Genomic DNA, 9,535 nt, shown 5'->3' with positions numbered 1-9,535 from the left:
ACATACATAGAACACTCCACCCAACAGCTGCAAAGTACATATTCTTTTCCAATGCACATGCCACGTTCTCCAGAACACACCACATCTTAGGCCACAAAGCAACCCTCAACAAAATCCAAAACACTGAGAGAATACAAAGTATCTTCTCTGACCACAATGCCATCAAGGTAGAAATTAACAACAGGAAGAGTGATGGAAAAAAATCAATTACATGGAAACTGAATAACACCCTGCTTAAAAACCACTGGGTAATAGAAGAAATCAAAGATGGAATCAGAAAAATCCTAGAATCAAACAAGAATGAAAACACATCATATCAAAACCTTTGGGACACAGCAAAGGCAGTCCTCAGAGGACAATTTATGGCAATAAATGCACACATCAAAAAAGAAGAAAGGGGCAAAATCAAAACATTAGCTACACAACTCGAACAAATAGAAAGAGAACAAAAAAAGCCCACAACCACCAGAAGAAAGGAAATAATAAAGATCAGAGCAGAAGTAAATGAAACAGAGAGTAGAAAAACAAAGGAAAGAATCAACAAAACCAAAAGTTGGTTCTTTGAAAGGATCAACAAAATTGACAAACCACTGGCTAAACCGACAAAAGAAAAACAGGAGAGGACTCAAATAACCCAAATAAGAAATGAAATGGGGGACATTATAACAGACCCAACTGAAATAAAAAGGATCATAACAGAGTATTATGAAACACTGCACTTCAACAAATTTGAAAACCTAGAGGAAATGGATAAATTTCTATCAACACACTACCTACCCAAACTAACACAAAGTGATGTTGAAAATGTGAACAGACCCGTAACAAGAGAAGAGATCGAAAAGGTAATAAAAAAAAAGCTCCCAACAAAAAAAAGCCCTGGCCCAGATGGGTTCACTGGAGAATTCTACCACATATTCAGAGAAGAGCTTACAACAGTACTACTCAAACTATTTCAGAACATAGAAAAGGAAATGACACTTCCAACTTCATTCTATGAAACAAGCATAACCCTGATAACAAAACCAAGCAAAAACATCACAAAAAAAGAAAATTACACACCAATATCTCTCATGAATATAGATGCAAAAGTTCTCAACAAAATTCTAGCCAATAGAATTTAGCATCAGATCAAAAAAAAAATACACCACGACCAAGTAGGATTCATACCAGGTATGCAAGGATGGTTCAGCATTAGAAAATCATTCAATATAATCCACCACATAAATAAAAGGAAAGAAAAGAATCACTTGATCATCTCAATTGATGCAGAAAAGGCACTTGACAAAGTCCAACACCCATTCCTGATAAAAACTCTCAATAAAATAGGTATAGAAGGGAAATTTCTCAACATAATAAAGGGCATCTATGCAAAACCAAAGGCCAACATCATTCTTAATGGAGAGAGGCTGAAAACATTCCCCTTGAGAACAGGAACAAGACAAGGATGCCCTTTATCACAACTCTTAATTAACGTTGTGCTGGAAGTCCTAGCCCGAGCAATAAGGCAAGAAAAAGAAATAAAGGTCATCCAAGTTGGTAATGAGGAAGTTAAACTGTCCCTATTTGTAGATGATATGATACTATACATAGAAAATTCAAAAGACTCCATAAGAAAACTACTGGAACTAATAGAAAGATTCAGCAGAGTAGCAGGATACAAGATAAACATACAAAAATCAGTTGGATTCCTATCCACCAATAAAGAGAATGATGAAAAGGAAATCAAGAAAACACTACCATTTATAATAGCCCCTAAAAAAATAAAATACTTAGGAATGAATCTAAGCAGGGATGTAAAAGACCTACACAAAGAAAACTACAAAACACTACTGCAAGAAACCAAAAGAGATCTACATAAATGGAAAAACATACCATGCTCATGGATAAGTAGACTCAACATTGTGAAAATGACAATTCTACCCAAAGCAATTTATAAATACAATGCAATGCCAATCCAAATACCAACAACGTTCTTTAAAGAGATGGAAAAACTAATCATTAACTTTATATGGAAAGGGAAGAAGCCCCAGATAAGTAAAGCACTTTTGAAAAAGCAGCATAAAGTAGGAGGACTCACACTACCTGACCTCAGAACCTACTATACAGCTACAGTAGTCAAAACAGTCTAGTACTGGTACAACGACAGATACATTGACCAACGGAACAGAATTGAGAACCCAGATGTAAATCCATCCACCTACAGCCACCTGATCTTCCACAAGGGTCCAAAGTCCATCAACTGGGGAACAGACAATCTTTTTAACAAATCGTGCTGGCAAAACTGGATGTCCATCCATAAAAAAATGAAACAGGATCCATACCTCACACCATATACAAAAACAAATTCAAAATGGATCAAAGACCTAAATTTAAAGCCAAAAACTATAAAGATCATAGAAGAAAAAATAGGATCAATGCTAGAGGCCCTAATACATGGCATTAACAGGATACCAACCATAACCAACAACACACAAACCCCAGATGATAAGCTAGATAACTGGGATCTTCTAAAAATTAAACACTTATGCTCATCAAAAGACTTCACTTAAAGAGTTAAAAGAGAACCTACAGACTGGGAAAAATTTTTGGCCATTACAAATCAGACAAAGGTCTAATTTCTAAAATCTACAAGAAAATCCAACACCTCTACAACAAAAAGACAAATAATTCAATTAAAAAATGGGCAAAGGAAATGAATAGACACCTCACCAAAGAAGACATTCAAGGGCCCAACAGGCACATGAGGAAATGCTCGAGATCGCTAGCCATTAGAGAAATGTAATATATGTGAGATACCATCTCATCCCAACATTACTGGCAGGAATCAAAACAACAGGAAATAACAAATGTTGGAGAGGCTGCGGGGAGATCAGAACTCTTAAGCACTGCTGATGGGAATGCAAAATGTTACATCATTTTGGAAGACGATATGGCGCTTCCTTAGAAAGCTAGAAATAGAAATACCACATGATCCAGCAATCCCACTCCTAGGAATATATCCTAGAGAAATAAGGGCGGTCACACGAATAGACATATGCACATCCATGTTCACTGCAGCATTGTTCACAATAGCAAAAAGATGGAAACAACCTAGATGCCCATCAACAGATGAATGGATAAACAAACTATGGTACACACACACACAATGGAGTATTATGCAACAATAAAGAACAATGATCAATCTGTGAAGCATCTCACAACGTGGATGAATCTGAAGGGCATTATGCTGAGTGAAATAAGTCAATCACAAAAGGACAAATATTGTATGAGACCGCTACTATAAAAACTCATGAAAAGGTTTACACACAAAAAGAAACAATCTTTGATGGTTACAAGGGAGGGGAGTGGTAGGGGGTAATACTAAATAGATAATAGATAAGAGGTAACTTTGGTGAAGGGTAAGACAGTACACAATACTGGGGAAGACAGCACAGCTTGTCCAAGGCAAGGTCATGGAAGCTCCATAGACACATTCAAACTCCCTGAGAGACCGAATGCTGGGCAGAGGACTGTGGGGACCATGGTCTTGGGAACATCTCGCTCAACTGGCATGACATAGTTTATAAAGAAAATGGTCTACATTCTACCTTGGTGAGTAGTGTCTGGCGTCTTAAAAGCCCATGAGCAGCCATCTAAGATGGTGCCTGGCTACTACCACTGACTGCTCTGACAGGTATCACAACACAGGGTAGCAAACAGAGCTGGAGAAAAATGTAGAACAAAATTCTGACTCACAAAAAAAGACCTGGCTTACTGGCCTGACAGAGACTGGAGAAACCGTGAGAGTCTGGCCCCCGGACACTCTTTTAGTTAAGTAATGAGGTTCACCATTCAGCCAAAGATTAGACAGCCCCATAAAAGAAAACAAGACTAATGGAGCACAACAGCCCAGGGACAAGGACTAGAAGGCAGGAGGGGACAAGAAATCTGGTAATAGGGAACCCAAGGCCAAGAAGGGAGAGTGTTGACATGTCATGGGGTTGTTAACCAATGTCATAAAACAGGATGTGTACTGTTTAATGAGAAACTATTCTGTAAACATTCAACTAAAGTACAATAAAAAAAAAATCTGCATTTTAAAGTACAATAAAAAAAAATTTTAAAAAAAGAAGAAGTAACCTAAATTAAGGCATAGTTTTGAGGAAATTACTAGGGTGAGAAAAGAGAATTCATCTGATTTTGGCTATTGAACATTCTTTTTTGAGTATCCTTGGATTATTTTCTTTCTCACTTTATTCCTCAGTAAGTAGTTTTTATATAATTACAGTATTCTAAAAACTGCTTATTGGTTTTTAATTTTTAGAGTAAACCTATAGAGAAAGCACGAAAGACTTAACTTTGGTTTCAGAATAGAATATAATGATGAATCCACCACAAGGAATGGTAGTGATGGCAGAAGTCAAGAGGTGAAGGAAGTAGAAAGAACGGGTGGAGAGGAAGAGCCAAGGGATAATTTTCCCATTTACACAGTGAGGAATGAAGTAGAATACTGTCTAAAACTATGAAGGTGAGAAGAGACAGAGGTGGAGGGAGGGTAAGTTAGCAAAAACTCTCATATGGCAGGAGTCAAACACTGTCGAAAGTTGATAAATCAAGAAATAGAGGTATAAGCATATCATTTAGTACTTTGTGGCAAACACCAGAAAGACTAAAACTAGAACTGGTTAGCTGGTCACTGTGGGGAGTGGAACAGGATGAGAAGGGAAAGAAAGAGGCTTTTTATACTGTTCTGTGCTATTTGAATATATTTTTCACAATATATAGATATTTTAAAATAAAAAATGGAAATAATAATACCACGTGTTGGCATTAGTGAAGAAAACAGTAAAAACTGAATTGATTCAAACTCTTCAAAGGGTAATTTTGTAATATTAAAAAGATCCAGCTTACCCCTCTAATAATACTGTAAAAGTCTCCAAAGCACATGGATGGTGTTGAGCAGCAGTTGTCAAACCAACCAAAAAAAGAGGCAGAGGATATACAGAGGTTTTCATTCATTGCACATGAATATGAACATGCACACACACATGTTCACATCCTGCCACAAGGCTCACATATTGACTTACTATGATGGCAGTATCAGCTGCCCACATTCTTAGAATTCTCCGGTCTCCATCTTTCATTCTTTATCACAATCCTCACATGGAAGGCTCTTTCTGGTGGTTTCTCCATCCTCACATGACTCAGTTTGGTTCACTTCTGTGGAAGCAACTAACTTGGGAGCTGGAACTTTCCCCTCCTGCCAGAGTCTGAGGCTAACCACAGTGTTCTAGAGCCTTTGGGTGGTGGCCAGTCACTCAGGGGCACGCCCTTGAGTCCTCCCTTTGTGGTTACTCAGAAGAGGTCCTGTCTATGTTCCAAACGTGGTCAGCCTGTTACAGAGGCGGCTCCCATGGCCTGACATGCTCACCCACCCTGTGTCATCACTGATGTTACTGGAAAGAGAACAACGTTGTCTTTGGACAACCTTAGCAATGGCTGTCCAACTTGACTTGAGTAGGGAAGCCAGGTTCTTCCTATGATTTGGTGATAAGACTCCTGGGAAATGTCTATGGTTGAGCTACATTTTTATGGTGCATTACAGTTGACACATAATTACTCACAACAACACTGCAATCTACATTTTAGATGAAAAAACTGATGAACAGAGATGGTAAGTCAATTGTCCATGATCACTCAGCTAGAAATTAGTAAAGCAGGGATTACGATCTAGATCTTCTGATTCCTAATCTTGAATTTTTCACACTACTCAGTGACATGTTTTTTAGATGTTTATCTCTTAGTGTGATAGTTGTTGGGATTAGACAATAAATTCTTTATTTCGCTTCAGAGTTTCATAGAAATCCCTGCTCTGGGTGCGATATACAACATCTCACTTCATCGAGTTTTGGATTAAATCCCAAATTTGCCACTTAACCACTGTGCGCCCTTCCTTAATCAAGTTCACCCAACATCTCTGAGTTTCAGTTTCCTCATCTGTAAGGTGGAGATACTTGCCTCACTAGGATTGCTGGGAGGTTTAAATCAAATCACGCACATCAAGCACTAAGTAGAAGCTTAAAGTGGTGGCAGTGGTTGTGGCTGTCAATGTGAAAAGAATTATTTTGAACCATATTGTACACATTAAACAGCCCATCTAAACTTCCTCCTCAGATAGGGTCCTATTAGCTACTCTTCTGTTTTTTAAGATCTTAACTCATCTTCAGAATACTACCTCTAAAAGTACTTGTCATGTAAATTTGTAAAGATAGAAATTGTGAGTTACCATTAAAAGTGTCTTGTGAAAACCAATTATAGATTGTTGTTATGTGTCAGATACTGGACATTCAATGTGTGCATATGCGATCAGGTGTCAGCAAGTCCCATTCTTCCTCACCCATGAGAACACAGTTCCTTCAGGAAGACCAGGATCTGTGTACATGGTACACAGGGTTATTTTCATGTCATGAGGCAGTATCCTCTCTACCAGGGAGACAGGCTTTTGTTAAGTGAGTGCCAGTATCTCAGGTGTTCAGAGCAGTAGGTAGCATCTGTACTTGGTAAATTTGTGCTTATCAAGCTCACAGGCAAACAAGTAGAGACTATTAATCGCAGCTTTTGCGCCTTGGGGAAAATGGGTGTCAGAAAAAACCATGGACTTCTGTGCTTTTGAAAGGACAGGCAGACCGGGAGGAAAGTAGGCATCTTGTCTGCAGTGAGAGGACCACGACATTGGTTCCAGTCATCAAGGAGAAGGAAAAGCTAAGTCATTTCCTGTAAACGCGGGTAAATTCATGAAGATGCCAAATGCAGAGAAAGGGAAGTAGGTAAGGAGAGAAGATACAGGTGTAAAAAGGAAGACGAGTGTAGTTCACTTAAGAGAGACCTGTTCTTTGTGATAATATAAAGCAACCACACTCAAACGTACATAGGCTGTCAGCCTAGGGTCTATCTAGTGCAGTGAGGTTCACAGTGGGGCCTAGTTTGTGGGTCTACCTGGGGAACTCTGGGAAGTCAGGCCATCACAGGCCTACAGGTAAGAGGCCTACTTGCCTCTGCGAAGAAATGGTGAATGGAATTGTAGGACTGATCATCAAATTCATGTAAAGGACAGAGATTATAGTTGTACCAACCCTGGGAATGGAGAAAGAAATGAGGGAGAAAGTGGGAATTTCTTTGGCAAGCTAGGAAGCGCTGAGAAATCAGATGTGTTGAAAGATATGCAAGTCTTCAAGCCGAATCAGTGGAAAAGGCTTTGACTAGGTCTCCATGTGGTCTTATTCTACGGTATTTAAGAGACCTGGGCTCGAACATTCAAAAAATTGAGAAGGTTAATAATAGAAGATGTAAGAGAAAAAGGTGTAAGTCAAAACTTTAGAGCATTGGTTCTCAGCAGGAAGTAGAGGAGATCTTGCTCACTCCCTTTCCCCTGGCAACATCTGGAAACATTTTTGGAGCCCTTGTGGTGTAGTGGTTAAGCGTTCAGCTGCTAACCAAAAGATCGGCAGTTCAAATCCACCAGCCGCTCCTTGGAAACCCTATGGGGCAGTTCTACTCTGTCCTATAGGGTCGCTACAAGTCGGAATCAACTCAGTGGCAATGGGTTACAGGTTAGGGGGATATTTTTTGGCTATTACAACTGGGGGAAGGGTGCTACTGGCATCTAGTGGGTAGAGGCCAGAGGTGCTGCTAAACATCCCACAATGTATAGGACAGTTCCCACCTCACTCCACTTCCCTGTCCCCAATAAAAAATTATCTGGCCCAAAATGTTGCCAGTGCCGAAGTTGACAAACCCTGGTTTAGAGTTATCATCCTTTATAACACATTTGGAGGCAGTGGTGGTTCAGTGAGGCGCCTTGGTGGTGCAGTGGTTAAGAGTCGGCAGTTTGAACCCACCAGCTGCTCCGTGGGAGAGAGATACAGCATTTTGCTTCCGTAAAGATTTACAGCTTTGGAAACCCTATGGGGCAGTTCTACTCTATCCTATAGGGTTGCTGTGAGTTGGAATCGACTTGATGGCATTTTTTTTTTTTGGTGATTTGGTGGTAGAATTCTCAACTTTCATGGGGGAGACCCAGCCCATTCACCTCAGGCACAACCACCAGTCTTCTGCCAGTGCAGGGTTTTACATTGCTGGGATGCTCAACAGGTTTCAGTGGAGCTTCCAGGCTAAGACAAACTAGGAAAAAGCCTGGCAATCTACTTCCAAAAATCAGCCATTGAAAACCTTATGGATTATAACAGTCTGATCTCGTCGTGCACAGGGTTGCCATGAGTTGTGGGCATACTCAAGGGCAGCTAATAACAATAACAACATCATATGAAATTTATCAACCATTAAATATTGTAACTAGTTGAATGAAAATAGCACCACAGGTGAGAAGAGACTTATGCTAGAAAACAGAATAAGTCATGTAATTAATAAAATCATTACAAATAGAAATCTTAGCTTGTTCGCCACAAACTCTTTACCCTGAACTTTTCAAATATGAAGTGAGTATAATTTAATAGAACCATATATGTATATTTTAAAAAGCTATACAGATTATTATAAAGACATTGTTATAACTTTTTAACATATGTATTAGTATCCTTTATAGTTTAAAAACCACACGAATATTTAATATTTACAATTTTATATAATTATCCCAATTTCATAAGCTCCAAGAGGATAACTTTTAATATATATTTTTTTAAATTCTGCTATGCCTCAGACAGTGGGCTAGGTTCTGGGGTTGTTACCAAGACAGATAAAAGCTTAGTCTTAAACTCAAAATCTCCTAGAGAGGACAGACAAGCGATACATATTACAACAGAAGTATAAGCACAGCCCTGGAAAACGGGGAAGGAAACCAAAGTGATTTGCCTAAAGTTATAAAGCTAGTAACTGGCAGATCTAGGACCTGATTTAAGGTCTTCTGATTGTCTAGTAAAACCTCTCTCTTGGCACTATGTAACCCCTTTGTCTTCTGGGGGCTGTGAGGGGGGACAATGAAGAAAATTCACTAAAAAATACATCCATAAATTACTGAGTGGGCGAGGTACAGAAACGTTGAAATAGTGCTAAAGGGAACGCTACTAAAAGGAAAGATAAGACTTGGCAGAAATGGGGTGTGTGTGGGGGGGAGAGGCTGCTGGTTTTATACCCACCACTGGGCTGTTCTTGAGGTTTGCTGGCTATATTAAGATCCACGCCCTCGGAGTAATCCGACTTTGAGTTGGAGAGCAGGAAGCCAAAATCTCTGTGGTTGGACTGAGTCCGTTCAGCGTGATGAAGGTTCCCCTTCCTCCATTGCAACGGGCGTGAGGAATTCTCCATTTAGGGAAATTGTCTTAGGTGAGTGGGAGGAGCTGCCTAAAACAGGCAAGCTAAACACCAGGAAAGACACAGTGGTCTGCTACTCTAGGATTCAAATTCCTCTCGTCAGCCCTTTTTCGCCTCCCTTCCTCCCCCAAATCTGGACGGAAACATGACACTACAGTTTACTCGCAGTTACATGCTGAGGACAAACAAGAAGCTGATTCCAATGAAGGTTTCCAGATGTTGGCTTCGA

Source organism: Trichechus manatus, unplaced genomic scaffold, assembly GCF_000243295.1.
Source record: "Trichechus manatus latirostris isolate Lorelei unplaced genomic scaffold, TriManLat1.0 scaffold00058, whole genome shotgun sequence".
Classification (NCBI taxonomy): Eukaryota; Metazoa; Chordata; class Mammalia; order Sirenia; family Trichechidae; genus Trichechus; species Trichechus manatus.
This window is presented reverse-complemented; position numbering follows the sequence as displayed.